This window comes from Platalea leucorodia (genome assembly GCF_965183815.1).
Source record: "Platalea leucorodia genome assembly, chromosome: 4".
Classification (NCBI taxonomy): Eukaryota; Metazoa; Chordata; class Aves; order Pelecaniformes; family Threskiornithidae; genus Platalea; species Platalea leucorodia.
The window spans coordinates 6,773,972-6,796,311 of NC_138826.1; positions in this window are offsets into that span (position 1 = coordinate 6,773,972).

Genomic DNA, 22,340 nt, shown 5'->3' on the forward strand with positions numbered 1-22,340 from the left:
TACATCAAAAATGACTTTTGCTCTCCACTTCTCACGGGAGTGCAGGGGATTGTTGCAAGCAACTCCCCAATAATCCCTGTGCATATTTTGAGCCTGCAGCATAACCGTATCTTCAAATTTCCTCCAAAGTTCCAAATTTTCCCTAAAGCCCAGAGTCAGTTTTCAGCAGAAGAATTACCTGGTCCCTAATCTAGATTCTCAAATCCTCTTCAAACTTGTATCCTCATGGGCACACGTCAGACAGGCTGTTACGCCACGGGGGAAGAGCACATCTGAGCATCCTCCTGCCCCCAACCCTCCCGCCAGGCGTTCAGCCGGCTCTCGAGACCTCACCGACACAGGCACCGTGCAGCTCACTGAGGAAGTTCGATGCTTGTCAGCACAGTCAGCCTAGGAAATTCTCAGTTAAAATAATTTTTATCAAAAAAGAAGCGAAGTCTGCCAAAAAGAAAAGGATTTGCAAGAAAAGAATAGTTTCCATTCATCCACTCTGTATTTTCCATTTAGACATTTGGAAATGAAATAATTTCTGAAACAAAACTGTCTGTTTTGAAATTATCTTCTCTCTTGACATTTTGGGACAGTTTTGTTTATTGTTACATACAAGTTAAGTGGCCGAAATGAACATGAAACATTTTGAAATCTTAAAAAAAAAATTCTCAGTTGCCCCAAAATGAAACTTTTTTTCTGAATGTTTGGCCTGCAAACAGTTTGGAGATCAACATTTTCTTGTCCCTCTGTGAAACATTAGCAATTTTTTTCCAATTTAAAAATTATTTGAAAAAGGCATGCCAAGCGCTACCCATCAGTCACTTACTCTCTGAGCCGAGTTTACTTCCCATGAGCACAAGCAGTAAAGTCCATTTCCAATACAGAAAACAATGCTAGGAAATAAGGAGACAACAATGAAATCCTACGGTTGGCTCAAATTCATCAAGATACTTAATGAAACTTTTTTTATAGACTTCGACTCCCCCATACTTACCTACAGCTGCCCCTAATAAAGCATCTGGGATCAGCTTCTAGGCACTGTCTGTACTCAGATTTTACACAGATTTATGTGTTTATTCAGCACACTGAACTAATTTGAACTTAACTTGGTTACTTTCTTTTTCAGAAATAAATCTGACTTCATCTCCAGTTTCAAGGCATTTTAGAGGCTAGTAAAATACTTGGTTTGTTAAAAAAACACCTGTCCTAAAGAAATTATATTCCTCTGTGATGCATAATGAACACAACAGCGTTCATTATAATGAACCATCCAGGTCTATAAAATGAGTGTTGCTGAAATGAATTATTTTCTAACTTCTAATTCATAAATCAAAGCCTAATAGGTCTCCGAATACAGCCTGTATTATAGACATTATATCATACATTAATGACATTTAAATACAAGGGCAAATTCTGTTGCAACTGCTTTTCCATCTGTCATAATTTCTGCTGAAGGGTAGAATATTAATAAATGACAAACCAACGTCAAAACCTTTCCTAAAACACACAGTCCCAAAAGTTCCTTATCAAGATTCATTTCTAGATTCAGTGACAAGACTAAGCAGCAATGCATAGTGTTTCCTAAACGCTGAGTTTTACTTCCCCCAGGGATGCTTGGGAAAGCCATCACTTTTCCAGGCCTGGTAAGAACCCGACATTAGCCTGCACCTCCAGCCAGCACTGGCAGGACTTTGTCGGTTGCCAATAATGGGTTTTTGGACTCAAACTCCACAAGTTATTTGGTCACCAATCTGTCCCAGACTCAGTGAAAACGAGGCATCCAGCACACTTAGGGGCCCAGCCCTATATTCTGCAGGAAATTAACTGTGTTAATAAACAAATGGTGCACAGGGACAGCAGGAAAGGATGAGCCAACCCCTGTTACATGCCAAGGGTCTTAATCACAAAGTTCATTAGTGGTTCGATCAAAGGACAAGCACTAGCATCTTCTCCAGAAGTCCCTGTTGCAGCTGACACTGGACATCAGACAGTGACAATTTTTCAGAAGGAAGCTTTTGTAAACGTTTCCGAAACGCTCTGCTAGCTCTCATTACCCCACTCCATATTTTCCTTTCTTAAACTGATAGAGTAGTACCGTTAAGACAGTATCTATGCTTTTTATCCCAAGGAATTGTACATGGCAATTTTCATTTTTCATCTGTAGCTTTCTAAAGCTGACATTCTGGAGACGTCTGCAAAATAGCTACTTGAAAGCCACGCAAAACTCAAACTGTCATATACTTTTTGACATTAATCTCATTTAAATGGAAAAATAAATCCATCTCAACTTCAAAAAAATCTTTTCATGCAGCAAATATGCAGGCTTTGGGGATATTTGCTGCCTCATAGGGCTCATTCCTAAATTCCTGATGAAATATAGGAAGAGCTTGAGCCATTCCTCATTCCTTTTGGAAAGTTTCCCTCATCCCCACTGATTTAGAAAGGTGAGTCACCAGCTACCTCCCTAGCAAAAGCTAAATTTCCTTGGTGATTTCTCGCACCTGCAAAAGCCGTGTCTGTCCACATGCAGCTTATATAAGGCTGAACGGCTACTCTCCAATTAGCTTTTGGTTATCTAACCCTCTTCCCTAAAGCAGATAAATGATTAAGCACCTCCACAACGAACTGCATATATGGTGCTCCAGCATTTTCACAACCGTTTCTGTGTCTGATGCACACCACGCCTCGGCAATCAAGGGGAGACAACAGTTTTATTCTGAGCATGGACAGGCTGGGCAGCAATACCTGCTGCTAAAACTTACTCATCTCTATGCCAAGATGTTTGCCAGGTTTTGATGCTATTTTTTCTTCCAGTTTTCAGATATGATGTAGCCAAGTTTCAGAGCATTTGCTAAACTGAGAACTTACTCCCATTTCAGGCTATCTCCCTGCTGATCTTCAATAGTTTAAGTTGTATTGCTATCACGGTATCATTAATCTACTCAGTTCTTATTTTGCGGCTGCAGAGAGCAATAATACTGATGTTAAGAGAAATCTCTACTGTTGACATACATGTTTTCCACTTTGCTAGATGCAAAAATTCAGCATTTCAGCTCTGCAGATCTGAAGTGCTGCCTTGGCTATTGATTTCTATCTGCGACACTCCCCTGGATTTCTCACTAGAGCCCAAGCTTCCCAGAGGACACATGACTACCTGTTACAGAAAATGCCACTCCGGTGCAGCTCCAAACCTGTTCAAAATCTGGGTGGGTGAGAAATCCAACACAAAATCCTGCCTTTGTATAAAAAAAAAATATAAAATAGATAATTTCACACATCCAGTCATCTTTTGTAAGCGTTCCCATATTTATTTAAATTACTTGGTTATATTTGCACAGCGCTTCAAAAATGAAAAGTATGTGAAGAGACACAGCAAACGTATTGGCCTAATTTGCTTTCTTGTTTTAGACCAGGAGTAACGCTACGGAGTTCCATGGAGTTGTTTTTAATGAATGCCAGTATAGGAAGAAAGAAGTAGGCCAAGTACAGGTATGTTTTATTAAAGCCTCTGAGCTCCTAGGCACACAGCAGTATTAATGGCAGTATAAAAAGATATGCAAGATTCATTTGCAAAAGAAATTTGGATAAAATATATGGAAGATATACAACCAAGGTTAATAGTCCACAGACAAAAAACAGTCATCATTTTCAAGCTGAAAAGATAAGGATGCTTCAAGAGCTTCTTTTTAGGGAACAAAACTGTATGATTTCGTCATAAATAACTAAGAGAATACACACTAATACCATACTTTTCATATTCACCAAGTCTGATAATAATACCAAACTACAAGAGGCTATAATTAAAGTAACAGACATCAATAAATTACATAAGACCCTTAAAGTTTCAGAACCCGGACCAGTGGGATGAAACTTAGCACTGTTTAGGGGCAAAGGAAATAAAAAAGAGCTAACTTGTTTAGACAACAACACAGATACATCTTACAGTGGATCATTAAAGAGGCATCCACAGGACTCTGTCCGTGACAGCACAGATCTGCAATGCATTGGCAAATATGCCTCTATTAACTCCTACAAGAGCATAGCAAAAAACATACTTACCTGTTGCTTGTAAAGACTTTTTGCCTTTAAAAATGTAACATTGTCACCCATATTTTTTCTCTCAAAGTGCAAGATTATTGTATCAGTCTATGAGAGAAGACTACAAAGAGAAGATAAATTAATGAGCATGTTGGCACTACAGAAAAGTAACAAAACTTGGCAATAAGGCACAGGCAAATTGCTATGACGGTATTTTGAATACTGCTGTCACAAGTCCGTTGGTTTTCTGCTTTCAAAAAGTGTGCGTAATGATTCCATTTTCACCTTATTCTTGGCTCATTAAAATGAATACTTTCACATTAAGAAGGCTGGATCATCACCTTCAGAGTGTATAGATTTGAAAATAAAAATACCTCAGCATTTATAGCTAATGCATGCCCATATTTTATAGTAATGGTGCATAATGAATATGATATCTACCCGAATTTATTCTAAGCTACTTTATTACCACAAAGAACTCCAATAAATCATATATATTAAAAGTCACTTCATTTTATAGTTATTTGGTTTGCAAAGTCAAGCACAAAAATTAGAGAATACCTAATTTTCTCTGAAGCCATTGAATACATTCTTTCTTGTAAAATTAATGTGACAGAATACTCTGAGGGAAATAGTGTGTGATTAGGTACCACGTACCTAGGTCAGGTACATATGTTGTGGTACCAGTACATAAATGTGTAAGATGGCAATGTAAGCATGGATAAGCAACAAATACAGTATAAGCTATGTGTGTTGAGCCATATAGACTAATAGGTTGGCAGAATGCATTAGAAGATGATGAAAAAAATGGCCGTTTTCACAGAAACAAATGCCTATAAACTGATCACAAATGTAAACTGAGCAATTCATCAGAAAATGACAAAGTTTTTAATCGTTAAATGAGGGTGTAGTTCCAGAAGTCTCTTCTACAAGAAAAGTCAGCACAAAAAACCTAACAATTTTAAGATAGATCCTGATGCATTATTGGAGACACTAGGCACTATCCCTGCGACAGCATTGACTCAATATGATAGCAATGGAGATGCCTTCCAACGTAGGTCCTGTGATCCTGGGTTTCTTCTCCCTTCACTTGTTTGTGCTGTCTTTCACATTAGCTCGCTTTCCTCACATGCTTTGGAAAAGCATGCAAGTGAGTCAATGTGTTAATCGTATTATTCAACAAAACGATAGCAAGAAGCAAGGGAAGCAGGGTTCAAACACTGAAAAACCTCACTACCTAAATACCTTCTGATCTTGATCACTATCTCTAATTGTTACTATCCATTAAATGTATAAATTCATTAACAGCTTTTCAGCAATAAATAATTAATATAAGTGAAATGAAGAAAACATTAATGTAATTAACTGCAGAAAACATCCACGGAAGCTAACTATTCATAACAAAATGCAAATTGAGTCTCACATACCAGCACCTGGCATGGTCTGATCTAGACAGCTGCTCTCTCAACTGAACTTAAAGCCCCAAAAAGTTGTTTTCATTTGTACAGAAAGTTAGGCCCTTCATGCCACCACACAGAAGCCACAAAATTAAAACAAACACTTTTGAGACTGCCTGAATGTTGCTTGCTCAGCCCAGCTTTCTTACTCTTGGCTCCCATGGATATTTTCTATACCCCTTTTCACGGATATTGTCCAGTTCAAGGTTATTGGTTTTTTCCAGGTGGGAGCTACTTTGTGTGCCTGCGCTCCAGGAATGACATGATCACGCTCTGTCCCTAGAATATATTAGCATTTTATGATCTGTTTGCTATTTAGTTGTTGCACAGTGTGCTTTCCCCTGATAGCAGAATTTACAGGTAATACTCCGTGCCAAAGATGTCCCATAAATATGATGGACTACATGACTGCTATCGCTGCATCTTCCAAGCATAGTGTCAGAACAAGTGCTGAAGACAGGCTCATAGATAACAGGCTCTCTAGGTACATTTTACTAGTGTTAAATGTGACAAATGCTATAAAATAAGCAGGGACCAGGAGGTGCTTACCAGTCTGACACTATCAGTAAAATCCTGGATCACATTCAGCACAGAAGTCTCTGTTTCATGATAAACTGTTTTTCTTTCATTTTCAGGCTAAACATCTCGGGGAATAGTTCCAATACAAAATATTCTCAGAAACTCCAAGCAATATTACTTTAACAGAATAAATACAGTGATCATCCTTGTTAATTATTCTTTTCTCTGACTCCAAGGACCCAAATGTGATTTACCATTGAAACACTCTCTGTGTTCTGCTCTGCCAGCACAGCTCTTGTTTCATCTTCCCGGCTCCAAAAGCTCCCAGTTTCACTGCAATGCAAATCTTCTCACATGCAGAGCTTGAGAGATCCCCCCCCCCAAGATTTTCAGGCTGGCAAACCTGTAGCATTCACCTGGATGCTCGGGGCCGTCTTCCAGCCTCCTGTTTATTTACGAGTGACTCCTCTTTCTATATACAACTGTTTTGTGTTTTATTTGCTTTATTTCTCATCTCTCCCTCTAAACTGTTTAAAAGCAAATTTAGATGCACATATGTGTGTATGTTATTGTGTAAGGTTTATATATAAATACATGTATGTATGAATATTACATAGCATACTATATAATACTAGAATGCAGACGTATATAAAATGAACTGAGATGACCACATTTTGACATCTAAATGCACCAGACTAGGCTTGCGTAGCTTACTGTATAGAGCACACGATTTCTATCCAAAATCTTACCAATAATTTTTGGTCTTTTAGATCAGTTTTGCTAAGATATTGCCTTAAGGAAGAAAAGCTTCACACATTTTGTTTGTCATATGAAGTATTCTCAGGTCCATTTGCTCTTCTTTGAAACCTGCCTGCACATACAGGATAAAAAAGAACACCGCTGCCATTTATGATGTCTTTCATGGTATGCTTCCCAACTTTTCCCTGTTCAGGTGAGATGCAGCCTTTCACAAGCAAGTTCTGGAAATCGGCATGCAAGTAAGCTACTGCTTTAGCACCAAGGAGCAGAGGAAGCACATCATGTGAATTGGACACAGAATGTGTTTCTCCTGAGAGAAAGGAATTAACAGCAGCCCTCTCTACTCCTTATCCATCAGTCCTGAACAGTTTTTTATATATATATACATATCATAGAATCATAGATAGCTTTGGGATGGAAGGGACCTTTAAAGGCCACCTAGTCCAACCCCCCTGCAATGGGCAGGGACACCTACAACCAGATCAGGTTGCTCAGAGCCTTGTCCCACCTGACCTTGAATGTTTCCAGGGATGGGGCATCTACCACCTCTCTGAGCAGCCTGTTACAGTGTTTCACCACCCTCATCATAAAAAATTTCTTCCTTATATCTAGTCTGGATCTATCCTCTCTTAGTTTAAAACCATTCCCCCTTGTCCTATCACTACTGGCCCTGCTAAAAAGTCCGTCCCCATCTTTCTTATAAGCCCCCTTTAAGTACTGAAAGGCTGCAATAAGGTCTCCCCGCAGCCTTCTCTTCTCCAGGCTGAACAACCCCAGCTCTTTCAGCCTTTCCTCATAGCAGCAGTGTTCCATCCCTCAGGTCATTTTTGTGGCCCTATATATATATATATATGACTAGAAGCCCAAAAAGGAAGCAAAAGTACAGCAGAAAGCAAAAAAAGTTTAGGCCTAAGTCTGCAAAGTTTGGAAGCCAAAAGCTACAAAATCCAGACTGGTCAGTTGATTTGAAACTGAGATACGGGGAAAAGAGAAATGAAGGAAATAAGACATTCACCTCTTCTGATCCAGGTGGAAGTCTTGCAGAGCACCACCAGAATACGCAATGGCCCAGTGTAGGTTCAACTGTCGTGCGACTGAGGTAACTTCATTCCCTCTCCTATAAACCCAAAGCTTCCCTCAAAAAAAAAGAAGCTTTTGTTTTTTTCTCTGGAAAACAATTTCTGAAGATATGTTTTTAGATATTATGGAGCAAAATAGGATTAAAATTTCTGTCTGTGAGACTATTTCTGCTCTGACTTTTTCTGCTCAGCCTCCAGAGCTCTTTCAGTGACTGAAAAGTGTTTAAGTAGTTATGATAGCAAAGCAGTCATAGACAGACAGAAGAAACAGCTGCTCCTGTTGGCACACTTCATTGCAAGTGTGCTACAGGATGAGTATTTTGCACTGGGGATATAGAGAAGCATTTGTATTTTCGATGGGTAGAAGCTGGCCATTTTCTACCACTTTGCACAACACTGTAAGCTAGTCTTACATTTCTCCATGTCCTTTCTTTTCATTGCAAAATAAACAAGGAAATTGCTTACTCATGGGCAATAAGGTAAGAGTTCAGTTAATTAACGTACTGCATGAAGGGTACAGGTAGATCTTATACATGATGAAAATGAGACCTACTTTCAACTTCTTCCTGGTCATTTATTCATGAGGATAATAGACAGTAGCATATTGCAGTTAGCAGTAAAGTATAATTCCTTCAGACAAGAACAATTATAAGATAGACCAACAGTGAGGCTCTGTAGTCTGCTTCCACTGCAATGTACATAGAGTCAAGGGGAAAGTAAATTAAAAGCTTGGATGTTCTGCTTCCCGAGGCATTCCCCGCAGCTGAGAACAGAAAAGAAAGTCTTATATTGCTTGACACTAGGTAGAAGCTTTTTTTTTTTAAAACATGATCTGGTACTTCTCCCTTTTCCTTCTAAGCAGTCCTGACTGCCTTGCACATTAAATACAATGGACCACAGTTCATACTTACAGCCTGAGTCCTCCCTCCTCTGCACACCGCAGCAGCACCACAGTGCTGATGCTGTATAGACAACAAGGGAAGAGAGAGAACAGAGATAAGAAAAATTCCCTGCTTTAGACAGCAGCACTGGCGTTGTTATGTAGCGCATGCCTGAAGGAGAGCCTGGAGTGAAACCTGAGAGAGATGAGACTTGCAGGTTACGCGATCCAGCCCTCATGAACAGCGTGAGTCACATCCTCATTTGCTGTGAAATGTTACCAAGTCCCACTAGGACCATCTACTCTTTCCAGTTTGGGTTTTGTTTTTGTTTTTTTTTTTAGATCGGAGACAAAACAATTCAGATTTGATTACTTCTGAAATTAAAATCCTACTTTCTATGTGAAGACTTGTTAAAATTCCTGTTCCAATTGATGTCAGAGTAACTTTTTGCAAGCCTACGTGAACAGTGTTCCCAACTTGATATTACTAGCTCAGATTTACACAGACACTTCACTATCTAGTTTTTCATTTAATTCTTGAGAGTGGAACAATTTCTTCTATTACCATGACTGCTTTATAATTGCCATCGGTTGACTGAGTTTAAAGTAACCTAGATAATGAAACCACAGGGACAAGTGTTGATCGTCCATTCACTGATAGAAGTAGAAACAGGAGTAACTCCATGAGGTCTGTCGAATCAGGCAGAGGAAAAGGAGAGTGCTGACTGCTTGGACAAACCTATGGAAAACTGCCATGTCACAGCATGGTGTCCATGGGACAGGGTTCGCAGAAGACCACTGTGAGAAGGTCCTGGATGTTGGCATACAGTTAGACATATATGTGAGATCGCAGCCCTGAGTGCAAAGACAGAGAACGATGGAGGGGATTTGGTTCAGGAAAGGTAACCAGCCTCATATTTTTCAAAAGGGAATGTGATGGAATAAGATGATCTAACATAACTTCCAGCAGAGGACATTTGAGGATAAATATGTTTTGAAAAATGCAAGGGCCTGTTTGGATGGTAATGGGAAGGGTAACAGAGTAAAACTGTTCGTCACACGGATCTCTCACCTCATTACTCAAGAGACAGGTTGGTACCTTCAGAGGCAAGGAAAGAGACAGAATTTGTTGCTTCTTAAATGCTCTGAGCAATACGTATAGGACAGAATGTACAGAACATTGCTGAACCTAGGGAGCAACTTGGGTTACTTGAAATTTAGAGCTGCTTTAGGGCTGCTCAGCACTGTGCTAAGTTATAGCAGCTTCTTCAGAGCAATTTTACCAGCAAAGAATGCCCAAGTACATGTTATTGCTTATCCACACCCACCTTTTCTGCACTTCATTCCTCCCATCCTATTTCTCATCCTCTCTCCTCTTTGCTGTTCTGGAGATTGTGTAGGGAGCTGGTATGAGCCATTACAGAGGCAACAGGATGCCCAAGGGCCCTGAGGTGCTGATAGGTTCAGACTAGAAATGTGAGATAGGATGGAGCTCCCTTGCCAGAGAGAGCTCTCTCTCATTATAACCACTAAGCTGATGCAGTGATTTCTCTCAGGCAACGGTTTTATTGCTGTTCTGTTCTCTGAATATGTATTTCGGAAAAATGTGTTCCTGTCATACCCAGAACTCAACGTGTTTACTAAGTATTTGCTCTGCAGTAAAACACCTATTTGCACATTCCTTGGGTTCGGTCTGGAACAAACATTTTTAGAGAGATGAAAGAACATCAGCAGAACAATATACTTGCTGCCACCCACAGAAAGCAAGATGAGTCTGGTAATGAGACTGGATGCACATAGACAGAAAATAACTCAGGGCTAAGGACAGAAACCTTCAGAGCACTGGCAATATCAGGTAGCCTACTTGGATAAAACATTGAGAAATATGTGATTGGCTTGAGGGATAATAACACTCACAGTAGCTCAGAGCTGAAGAGTTATGAAAATTCATAGCATGAAACTGGCCACGTTATAAGATGTTTTATTTGTAGAGTAGCTGTATCACACAGGGAAGGAATTTTCAGTAATGAAACCCTTACACCTGCTTCAAAGGATCTTAAAATTTATTTTAAAACACGTAGCAATGCTTGTTCATTTAAACACAGCATGGTTTCTTAAATTCAGATAGATTTGTAAGACACCAGATATATATTATGCATTCGATGGAGCACAATGCTGTGAAGGATCTTTGCGATAAATGGCAGATTAGCAACAGATTTTTTAACTAATAAAAAAATAAACACTACCAGAAATGTCCATAAAACCAAATAAACAGCAGAAGATTTTAAAGTACAGAGGACATACACTAATGTGCATATAGGAGGTACAGCTCTGAGGAAAACACTGAAGAGGCGTGAGGAGCAAGACTAAAAAAACAAGCAAGCACAGATGAAATATGAGGGGTTTCTGCTTTTCATAAATATCTACAATACATCAGCACAGACAGCACTGGACAAACAATCCAACAGGACTTCCTACAAACAACCTGTCACATTAATGAATTTGGGCTGAACAAAACCAAACAGAAATTGGAATAAAGCTCTGAGGATCAAATATCAACAGAATTTTGAAAAGAGACAGTGAAGTAAATTTGAAGTTATTCTTAATGGGTCATGAGAATAGTACACAACTTCTACACAGTGACACACATGTCGGTTTTGACACGTGTCATATAAGAAAGGTAGATTTTTTTTTTTCCTGGTGTTCAGCTATGAACTTTGTGTAGAACAGCCATCTTAAGGGCCCCATTTATCAAAGTTCATCTCCCAAACAGTTTAGATCCCATAAATAAAACCAGTTTTTTCTAGAGCTGATAGAAACATTCCCAGTAAGTGATTTTGTCACCAAAATGTCTTTTCTTCTAATGCAGCACAGCTTCTAGACATATTGGTTTCAACATGGGTTTTTTGCTCAGAAGGATTTTTCTGATCTAGGACGGAATTTCTTATCAGAATAAGCTGCAAAGAAAAAAAGTTCCATAGTTGATTTCAGAAAACATAACAGTTTCTGGAGGGGGCAATGGAGATGCTGAAGTTAAGAGTTAGCAGATCAGTAGAACAGTATGCAACTCTTTGCCCAAACGGAGAAACAACAAATTGGAGCAGGCAGTGGCAGAGTCTGTTCAGATTTACTACAGATCACACATCCTAAGGGCCCTTTTCTAGACAGGGTAAGATCAAAGCCTCTCCAAAATTTAGCAGACCAAGACCATGAAGCTTGATTTCCCAAATGAGCACCCGGCTATTTGGCCATTCTGAAATAAATATGGGAAAATATTTCCCTGCTTTTTGTGGAATATTTTGAGAAGTCTCATTTACACTGGAAATAGAAACTGAAATAAGTTTCAGCGTACTGAGAGGTAAAATTTAACTATGGCCTCTAAGCTTTTGACAATCTCTGTCTTGGAGCACGACTGTGGTTCAGGGGGGGGCTCTGCCAGGCAATACCCTGGGCTTGGGCACAGAGAGAAGCATGTAGCACAATTTAGTTTCAAATTAATTAGACTTAGACCAAACACAGGAAGAGAATCTGAAATCTGGACATAGTACCAGCAACAAATAACAAAAAGAGCATTTACTTGCTTCCTAATGAATACTAAATACAGGAAATATGATCGTTTGAGTGAAAGACAGCATCTTAAGCAGACAGCATCTTAAAGAAGAAGCAGATTAATTATACTTACTAATTTATACTTACAATATTAAATGTATACTATATTAAATATACTTCATATATTATCATGGCTTACAGATAACTATGTTTTTCCCTAAATGAGATACACTTCTACTGACTGTAGAAGAAAGGTTTTTAATAACATCTTGAAGGTGCTAAGGGATTGTCCTTCTGTTTCTCCTCCATTTCTTTTTCCAGTAGAGGATATGAAAAAATTACAGGGCTTGGGCTGAAATAAGTTTGTGCTTTTTTCAGAAATTATGTCATTTTCTTTGCTCTTCTCTTTTTTTCCTTTTCCTTGCCACTTTACTGAGTATTTTGTATAAAAAGTACTTTGCACAAAAAACAGGAGATATGGATAGCTACTACCAGTTAATATGAAAAATCCTACTCTCCCTCATTTTCTCCTCATAAGAAATAGCCTGTAAACAGCTTTTACTGCAAACAAGATAGACCATTTAACAAATCTGTGCTTTGCAGCTTTTCTTGCTGCAGGAAAGATGTGAGTTCCAATAACAAAGTACCGACTAGAACATCAACCCATCATCCACAGAATATAGTTAGATCAGAAAACTGTTATTTTTCCTATCTTTATTAGGTTTTATTTTCAGCATTTCATAACTTGAAAAAATATTTTCTTCGTATTGCATTTTGAATAAATAAATTTAATAGCAATACCTAGTCAACGCACAAGCTGAAAAACCCGTGGATCACAAAAATAAGGGCACTTGAAACGATCACCTGCCTCCTTTCATGCACCAGAGCCACCTTTCATCATTTTAATTCCTCAGAATTTCAAAGAACCTCCACAAGAAAATGTCCTTCAAAAGGAGCTTTTGAACTCCCCCCGATGCAGAAATCTGCTCCAGAACGTGCCCTGATTGATGTCAGGCACCGCCTGGGTGCTTGAAATTGTCAGGCCCAGGAGGCAAAGGAAGAAGCATGAGCTTAAATCAACTAATTCATTTCTACTCTTTAAAAGGAGGAAGCAATGGTAGAACCACAGCAAAACATAAACAGAATTACAGTTTTCCTCCAGATATCCCAGACTGACAGTGAATTCAAGTACTGTGACTCTTTATTTTGCCTCCAAACCCCATAATATCTCTCAGTGCCAAACCACAGCTCACTCCAGGGGGAAGACTTTAAAAACCTGATAACGTCACACACATCCATAGCTCCCACATGCACAAACAATAGCTCCAATTGCCCAACACAGGGCCAGTATCACTTACCATCAGCCTCATCATATCTCATTTTATCTTGCACAGGACATCCCAGTCACCTTCTTTTCACATTGACTGAGAAAAGAATTGAAGGCTGAGGGATCAGAAACTTCAGGAGAAATCTAGCTACACTTGAAATGGCTGGGAATACTGCATTGATTTCACTGGGTTCAGCAAGCTGCTCCCATACACTTCACAAAAATCACAAAATATCTGTCCCTTCTGTCAGTGGAGCTGATGTGATCAAACCAGAGGAATCCAGCCTCCTACTTTCTCTTTTATTTAATACCAAATAGATATTTGGGTAGCTGCGAACTCTGATGCCTGCTTGTTTCATTTGGAGCTGCAAACCACTACAATATCAATTATCAGACACATTCGTACTGAGTTGTCTTAGAAATCAAGTGTCCAATTTCTGGCATCCAGAACCATCCCTGAAAGAGCAACAGAGGCAAGACGTGGAAACAACAAATTAAATTCACCAAAGCATTGTCAGAGTACCACAGAGCCGTTCTGAGTAGTACCTACATGGTGTAAAAGGCAGAGAAGTCCCCAGGAACAAACAGGGAAAGGGCTTCTGAGGCACAAAAGCATTTTTTCTAATGGAAATAAGGACAAATGTGATTAAAAAGTGACACGAGCATTGTCTACTGTCTTGTCCAATGCAAGCCCAGTCTTGTCCTTGTTTTGATCTGTTCATCCTAACAAAGACTGACCACCATTAAACTGCTCTGTAAAAATAACTGAAATAGCAAGTAGCAGGAAAGTATAAATTCCCTGTAATGCTATCTAATTATTCAAGGAAGAGTGTGCTACAGAATTTGTTCTTTCTGCTTCATTAATTTGGGGTACCTGATCTGGTGATCCTTGGCTAACTGGTTAAAAAGAAACAAACAAAATGAAATCAGTTTTTCTGAGGAAGCCAATCAAACTCAGTCGACCAAGTAGCCATAATCAGCACTGGCACACATAATGCATCACAGACTCATCCCCTTCTGTATTTGGAAAGGTAGCATGGCATAACTGAATTTAGATGGAAGCAATTTTTCCAATTTGAAAGAGCAACGAGAGTCCAATATAAAAAAAAAAAATCTCAGTAATGTTGTCCTGTCTTTTGTTTAACAGGTGCTGCTGTAGCATTTGGTAACTACTGCCTTACACTTGCCAATTGTTTTTAATTTAGAAAAGATCCAAATCCCCTTTTAGTCTTCCCACTAACCTCAATATGTCTGTCCTCTTCTCCTTTTTTTGTTGTTTAAATCCTATTAGCAGCAATAATCATTACATTGTGCGTATTGCTCTTTATGTATAAAAGTGACCCATGACAGCTGAGGTCAATACAAACAGAATGAAGCAATGACAACTGCAAGCAATATATAAATCTACTGACCACTAAATTTACCTATTACTGTTAGCCTATTATTTGCTATCATTGGCCTATTACCTATTAAAAATAAGGATATATTAGGTGCAGCTTTTTCCCCTTTATCTTCCCAATATTGAAGGATTTTTTTTTTTTTTTTATTGAAGTAAATCTAAAGCAAAACTTAGGCCCCCCTTTAGGGCAAGCATGACAGCTTCCTATTCACAGAACCAAGTACAAAGGTAGTGGCCCAACAATCAGTGTTCTGAAAATTAAAAGTCCCTGTATAAAAAGTATATAGCTAGAGTTTCTAAGAACCAAAATTGTCCATAATATCATGACATTAACTGAAGCACTTGGAAATGAGGGAACAGACAATAAGGGGTGTCTGTGGCTCTTACACCATCCATATAATAGACATACAAAGTTGACTGCAAAAGCCAAACTCCCTGAGCATAAAATTTTACTCCTTTTTGCCTGTGAGATGAGTCTGGTTTGAGACAATCACAGTAGGGAAACTTCAAAATAAATTAGTGTGAAACAACAAGTACTCTTGCAAACAGAAAATTTAGAAAATATTTTCTCCTGTCTTAAGAGACAAAAAGGAGCACATAGTCATATAATACAGTCGTATAATAGTCATAACAAGAAGGTTCCTGACCCTAAAATAAATGCCTTTAGGGAATTGAAGTATAAAGCAAATGAAACAAATTCTTTTCATTTTAACACCATCTGTTAATAATTGGAATTTGTATTTTATACAATAAATATAGAGAGGCCTGCTCACTGGGAGGTAACTGTTGAACTAATACATTAACCCAAGATAAAAAAATTTGATAAAGCTGGTTTTGTTTCAGTAAGCCTGGAATGTCACACTAAGAAGAGACACGTTTCAGCTCAAAGGCTTAGTTGAGTTACAAGCAATCTGTGTAAGATGATTTTGTTTGGAAAATATTTTGTTAAAGCAAATTGTATTTATCTGATCCCTTTCAGTTGACTTAAAATCTATGAATACAAACACTTATTGGCTGAATACAGGAGGTCCAGGAAACATAAGCCAGTTTCCTTGTTTGTGATTCCAACCATACTTTTCTTCCAAAAATACTCTAAAAAAGAAATTCCATCTGTTGATTTTCTCCTAAGGCCACAATAAAAATTGAGTTGCTCATTATTCCTCTGGTTGCTTTCCACTTGTATTTTTGTTTCTCACTTGTATTTTTGTTTCTCTGATCTTTCTCTGCTTGCTACTGAAACCTGTTCCATTGAGGGGTGGAGGTGGTGGGTGGGAAGGAAAGAGGAGATTGCAAACTATTGAATTCCAATCCCAGCATTTACATGATGACAAGTCCTTGGCCTTTTTCATCTGTCACTAAGGAATGACCTATTTAATCGTTCGTTACTTTAGTGTGACAGATATCTAGTATGTGCATCGTCTTTAATCAGAGTTATGATTGCCCATAGATCAAAAATAAATGTGCTGGAGGCCATCTAAACTCCAGCTTAACATATCAAAAAAAGATTTATATGGCCCTTGGACATCCCTGTGAAATGCAATAAAACTGATGGGACTTGTGCTTAGATAACACCAGATTATGACAATAATGAGTTAGTAGGATATAATAAGAACAAGTTAGCAGGAATAAGTAACTGCAACATTCAGTGAGCAGCAATGTGAAATTTGTCACAGTGGTGATTATTTATATGGCAGTATCAAAGTAGCAGCACTATGATTAAGGTCCTGTTATGGAATTCAAATTTAATAAGAGCTTTAACCTTTAGTTTGTTGAAAAAATACCACTGAAATGGCAAAAAGTCAAAATAGAGAGTATGAACTTTGAGCTGTATTTTAAATTACATTTTTATGGTGGTTTGATGAAAAATTTATTGACACATCAAGTATCATAAAATCTTTTGAATCTTTTAAAAACTTTTTAGGCATTTTCATTCATTAAAGATGGTTTTGTATAAGCCTGTGCAGGAAACCAAAACTATTTTGAGACATCACCAGTCAAAGGGTGTCTCCATGGAGGTTTCTTTCTGTAGCAGTAGTTTTTCATCAGTTGTGTTTTCTGTGCGTTTTAGTCCTATTCTGAGTGTCTCATACCATCATTTTGATTTCAGAGAGCTTAGTTGTGTTAAGACAAAATAATTTCACAAATTACAGAATATTGTGACAGTCAGCCCTGTCAATGAAATTGCTACCTAAGAACAGAAGAATGATATTAAAGGTGTATTATAAAGGATAAGTTTCTGAACACAGATACCTTCTAAAGAGGGAAATTGCTGATCCCATTATAGGCAATACCAACAGGAAGGCAAGCACAAATCTTTCCTTCTTAGCCTTTATTTGTATACCTTCAAGCACAGAAAAGCTCAGAAATTTTTGAGTATATAGGAACATCATGCCCTAATGTTAACTATAATTAAATAGAGCTTTTGATAGTTAATTATAATTCAGGCTACCACAACTTGTCACAAACTTGATCCCTAGTTTCTGCAATCTAATCAAATAGCACTTGGCACAGCTATTAGTGCAGTGACGTGTCTGGATATGATATGGAAATGATGGAAATGGTAGAAATTTTGAAATGATGCAGGGTCCCAGTTTCAGCCCATGTGGAACTGAGTGCTATTCTGTTTTTTGCACAACCCTACCTTTAATGTCCTTCATGATTAACAAAAGGGCTTCTGCATTTGATGTCTCTCACCAGAGAAAAGAGACTCAAATCTCTTTGAATAAAGAGAAGAATAGCTTCTTTCTATTAAATATAGTCCTGAAACAGGAGTAGGTGCTAAGGAGGAGAACACTGTGACATTGTGACATTCAATAGCATGACACTGAATTGAGGCAGCATGATGAGATCCAGCCCACATACACTGGGCATTGCCACTTTCAGAAATGACAGTAGAAAAAGATTTCTAAGATGTATTTTCATCTCTCGCACTCAATAGCGAACAGTGATCTCGACACCCACATGCCTGACACAGAGCTGGGCAATGATTTAAAGAGACGACAATGAAATAACATTAGCTCACATTGAGAAAATAAAATTACTTTTGAAAATGCCATGATTTGAAACAACTATAAGTTGATTTCTTTATTGCCGTGAAACTATGCCTCCTCCTTTTGTAAATGAAATTTGAAGTGCTACAATGGAGATTGTTTTTAACCACTAGAACCTACTAATAATTATAGGCCCTGGGGCAAAGAAAACAATTTTTCAACAAAATATTCCTAAGACCTACACATGCTTTGATGTAGCTTACGTTTCTGTAGTCCTTAACATCTTTTTTCTCATAATAAGCAAAAAGGTAGTTATTATAAACCAGATGTGGATTTTATGGTCCAAAAAGATAGGGAGAGCCCATTGAGTTGCACCGTCCCAGGAGAAGGCAAGCTGAAAACTGTCCCTCTCAAAATGTTCTTCAAGAATAAAGTCATTAAAAGCCACTTCCCCCTTCGCATTTGCTCGCCTGTCATGTCCCGGCACATTGAAAATGTCAAGCCTCAGCCTGCTCTACAGCTTTGCTCAGTAATCTGGCAACGGCGTGCATGGAAGGAAGAGCTGCAACCTTATAGAAGTCATCTGTGCCACTGTATAGCGGTTAGCACATCTTTCACCCCTGCACCCCAGTTTGCTTTGTAGGTTAGGTAGGGTTCTTGCCCTTTCCTTGCCCAGTAACAAGAGCTCATTAACTGCTTGCTTTTAAGCAGTCATCTAGCACCTTCGTTGCTATCTATATTATCACATTATTGGGGCTTGAATGATGCAGCTGAATCTGGTCCCTGGAGCTTGAATAGAGAGCTGGGGCTTACAGTGTCTGTGATGTTAACATAATTTTCTCAGCTTCAATTAGGTTTTGATCTAACACAGTTGTTTCAAAGTCGCTTTATGAAATTGAAGTCTTTGTGTTGTCTGTGGCAGGCATTTTAGAAATAGATTCAATCAAGTTTCAATATAAAGCTGTAGGCACTATTAGAGACATTTCTGGTGGCGTAATGAGCTGCTCTGAGGCGTTTGCTCTGACTGGCCCTGTGAATGATCTGTGAACGTCAGCGTTTTATTGTTCTCCCTAAATGCATTTGTAAATCCACTTTTTTCTTGGTCGTGCTTCTATTTGCTAGTAACTCACCCTAATGGAACGAGGTGACTTTTAGATATATTAAAAAGAAATTTGATTAAAACATTAGAAATATCCTCATAAAGCACAGACGCTAGATATCCATTTTCCCCCTTAGAGCACGCTTGAGTAAAATGGGCCTAATGAAGTCACCAGAATAATTTTCATTCACTTTGACAGATTAGGGGTGGGGGCCTTTAGTCACTGGCTAATCTTGGAAGATATGACACAACCTTACCTGTCACATCACAACCTTAAAATGTTAGTACAGCGCATAATTGAAAGCATTTACAAACCTACACTACCAGACATCCGACTAAATAAATAAATAAATAAAAATACTTCTTTCAAACTTCAGGCAAGTTAAAGGTCTTATATTCTCATTTTGTTTGAATGTAGTTTGTAACAGCGCTAAGCATTTTATGCCAGGGACAACAGCCTTATGCAGCACTTGCTGTAGTCTCCCTGATTTCTTTCCTCTTGACCCAGGTTCATATTTGCAAGACAGATACTTAAGGGACTGCTCATGTTCCCAAGCTATAAAATGATGTCTGGTTTACAGCAAATATCCATCTTCCTTAAAAACGCTTGCCATTCTTCAGCAATGTTCCCAATTATTAACTTAGGGCAAAGCTTTACAGCATTTTCGTTGCACTGTAGAACAGCACTGCAAAATTATTTTCCTAAGAGGATGCCTTCCCATTAGTGATGTATTTACTATTGCCAGTAAATGCAATCAAGCCATCATTTATATAAACCTTCCCTTGCAAAGCTAGTGTTTGTATTCAGCATCTCTCAAGCTGTTACTGCTGTCACTGTGAAAATAACAAAATAAAAGTATTCTCTCTTATTTGGATAGGGATATAGAGAATGATGTCACAAGAGTAGGAGGGATGAATTGTAGGAGATGAACCGCAAAACAGCTCTCAAAAGCCTGCCTGGATTTGCCAAAAGGACAAGCCACATGTATGCTCTACAGGAGAAAGAAGGACATAGAGGATGCCTCTGGGAGGGACAGTGTGCTCTGAGGTTGTTCTTGTGCTACCTAAAATACTGAAGGCAGAGGTGGGGATCCACTTACAGTTTGTCCTTGTCCATCCACTTCTTGCCTCCCTGTTGAGCTAGAGGCTAAGTGTTCAAAGAGGACGCATGCACTACCATGCTGCTGCTAACACTACAGACTCATGCCTGTACAGACACGTCCACCTCTCAGGGGTTCCAACCAACTTGTTCCAGCTTCAGGATCAGCTCTCTACTCACATGATCTCTGAAACGCTTCTTTTACTGATTTAAAAAGAATTAAGGATTTCCTTGCACCCAGTCTATTAAAAAAAGTTGCAAGAAACTGTGCAGATTTGGAAATTTCAGCTAAAGAAGAAGTTTAAAGGCAACTGAAATAAAAGAAGTCCACATTTTGTCTCAAACAACTCTTTCAACATTGCTTTCAAATATATTACATTTTACAGCCAACCAGTATTACTTTATTTATATCCTATTAAAAATGGTATCCAAATTTAAACATCTGCAAGGTGTTAAGCATTCTCAGCAAAATTCTCAGTAAGCTCAACTCCCACCAGCTACAGATGGAGAGGAGGGGGCTGAGAAGTACATTGCAAGAGTCATTCTTGAGTACATTTAAATTTAATTCCATTTTGATAGGTGTTGTGGTTTGGGGCCACAAAATCACACTCCATATTTAGAAAACTGACTCTTATAGCAGCTAAAAGTTACACTTCAATCTCTCTTGAAGGTCTGTGTTTCTCTAGTATTTTGACACTGTGTCTATTTAAAGAAGGTCTACAGTATAAAACCCATCATAAAATCCATAAAACCAGGATCCCACAGTATAAAGCCTATTATCTTCCCCCATAGGTTTGACGTGAAAGCAAAGCAGCTTTCAGCTTTTGGAATCTAATGCTATCTTGTGCCAGTGGGGTGGATTCTACATGAGTAATACTTTGTGTATAATTAAGATTTATGCAGAACATAGGTTGTTTCTCACTACAAGTCATTGCTTGGAGTTTTTATTGGCTGAATAATGATGTACTCCTGTTAGATTAAATGGGGTTTTTAGTCAAAATACAATGTCAAAATAGGTACAATCTCTTCTTTAACATATCCTTGCAAAACCATGAGAGCCATGTCTCAGAAAGAGTCCTGTATAGCTTAGTAAGCTACTAAATTAAAGGAAGAGTTGTTATAAAACCTGAAAAACATATTAAAAAAAAAAACAAACCAAACTTTTCCATCAAGTGTTTAAACAGATGGGATCAGTCTAGTCCAATTTAAGACTAGAGCAGTTCAAATATTAACAATGTGAGCAACTTCATTATGAAGACACATGTGTTTGCACTTGACTCAAGCTGATTAAGACTGACAATTTTGTGAGTCACCGTAAACCGTAAATCATAACTATACATATTCCTCTAGTAGTGTTATTTACTACATACTATACATATTCCTCTAGTAGTGTTATTTACCACATAACTATACGTATTCCTCTAGTAGTAGTATTTTAGCATTTACCAAGCATGGTATCATAGCAGAAACCTTAATATGCATTGTACAATATCTAGCACAAGTGAGTCCTGATCCCTGCCTGGGGAAGAAGGTTGCACTCATTAAAAAAAATAATAGAACATGAGAGTCTATCTCATAATATTTGTAGATAATTCCATGAGTTATCCCTAAGTTAGAAGCTTTCTAGAGATCAAAGGAGCACCAGATATCAAAGCTTCTGACATACAACAGAGGTTTAAAACACTAATCTACATTCTGAACATCATCACAAAGACACAGGACACAAACTGCACCTTCTTAGCTCTCGAGCTGCTTGGTCTAAATTCACTTTCAGGAATTATCGAGCAGAAGTGGTTTGGGTTTGTTTTGGTGTTGGTTTTTTTTCAGAGAGTTTTCACTTCTTTATGTTTGTAAATCTTTGTATTTGATAAAATTCCTTCACTAAAGTGAGAGGAGCATGAATTCAGAAAAAGGAGTATATTAAAAAAACCCTGCTCATTAATATTTTGCCTAGAACCCTAGTAATCTACAATTAACAACTTTTAAATTTAAAATTATTATGCACCATGTGTTCAGATTCTAATGGCACTTCAGAATCCAAGGCAGCTTGGATTGTTGTTGCACATACATCATTAAGCAAAAAAAAATCCACTAGCTATAAATCTTAAGATATGGAGCAAACATGCTTTCTATGATGATAGACAAGTCAAACGT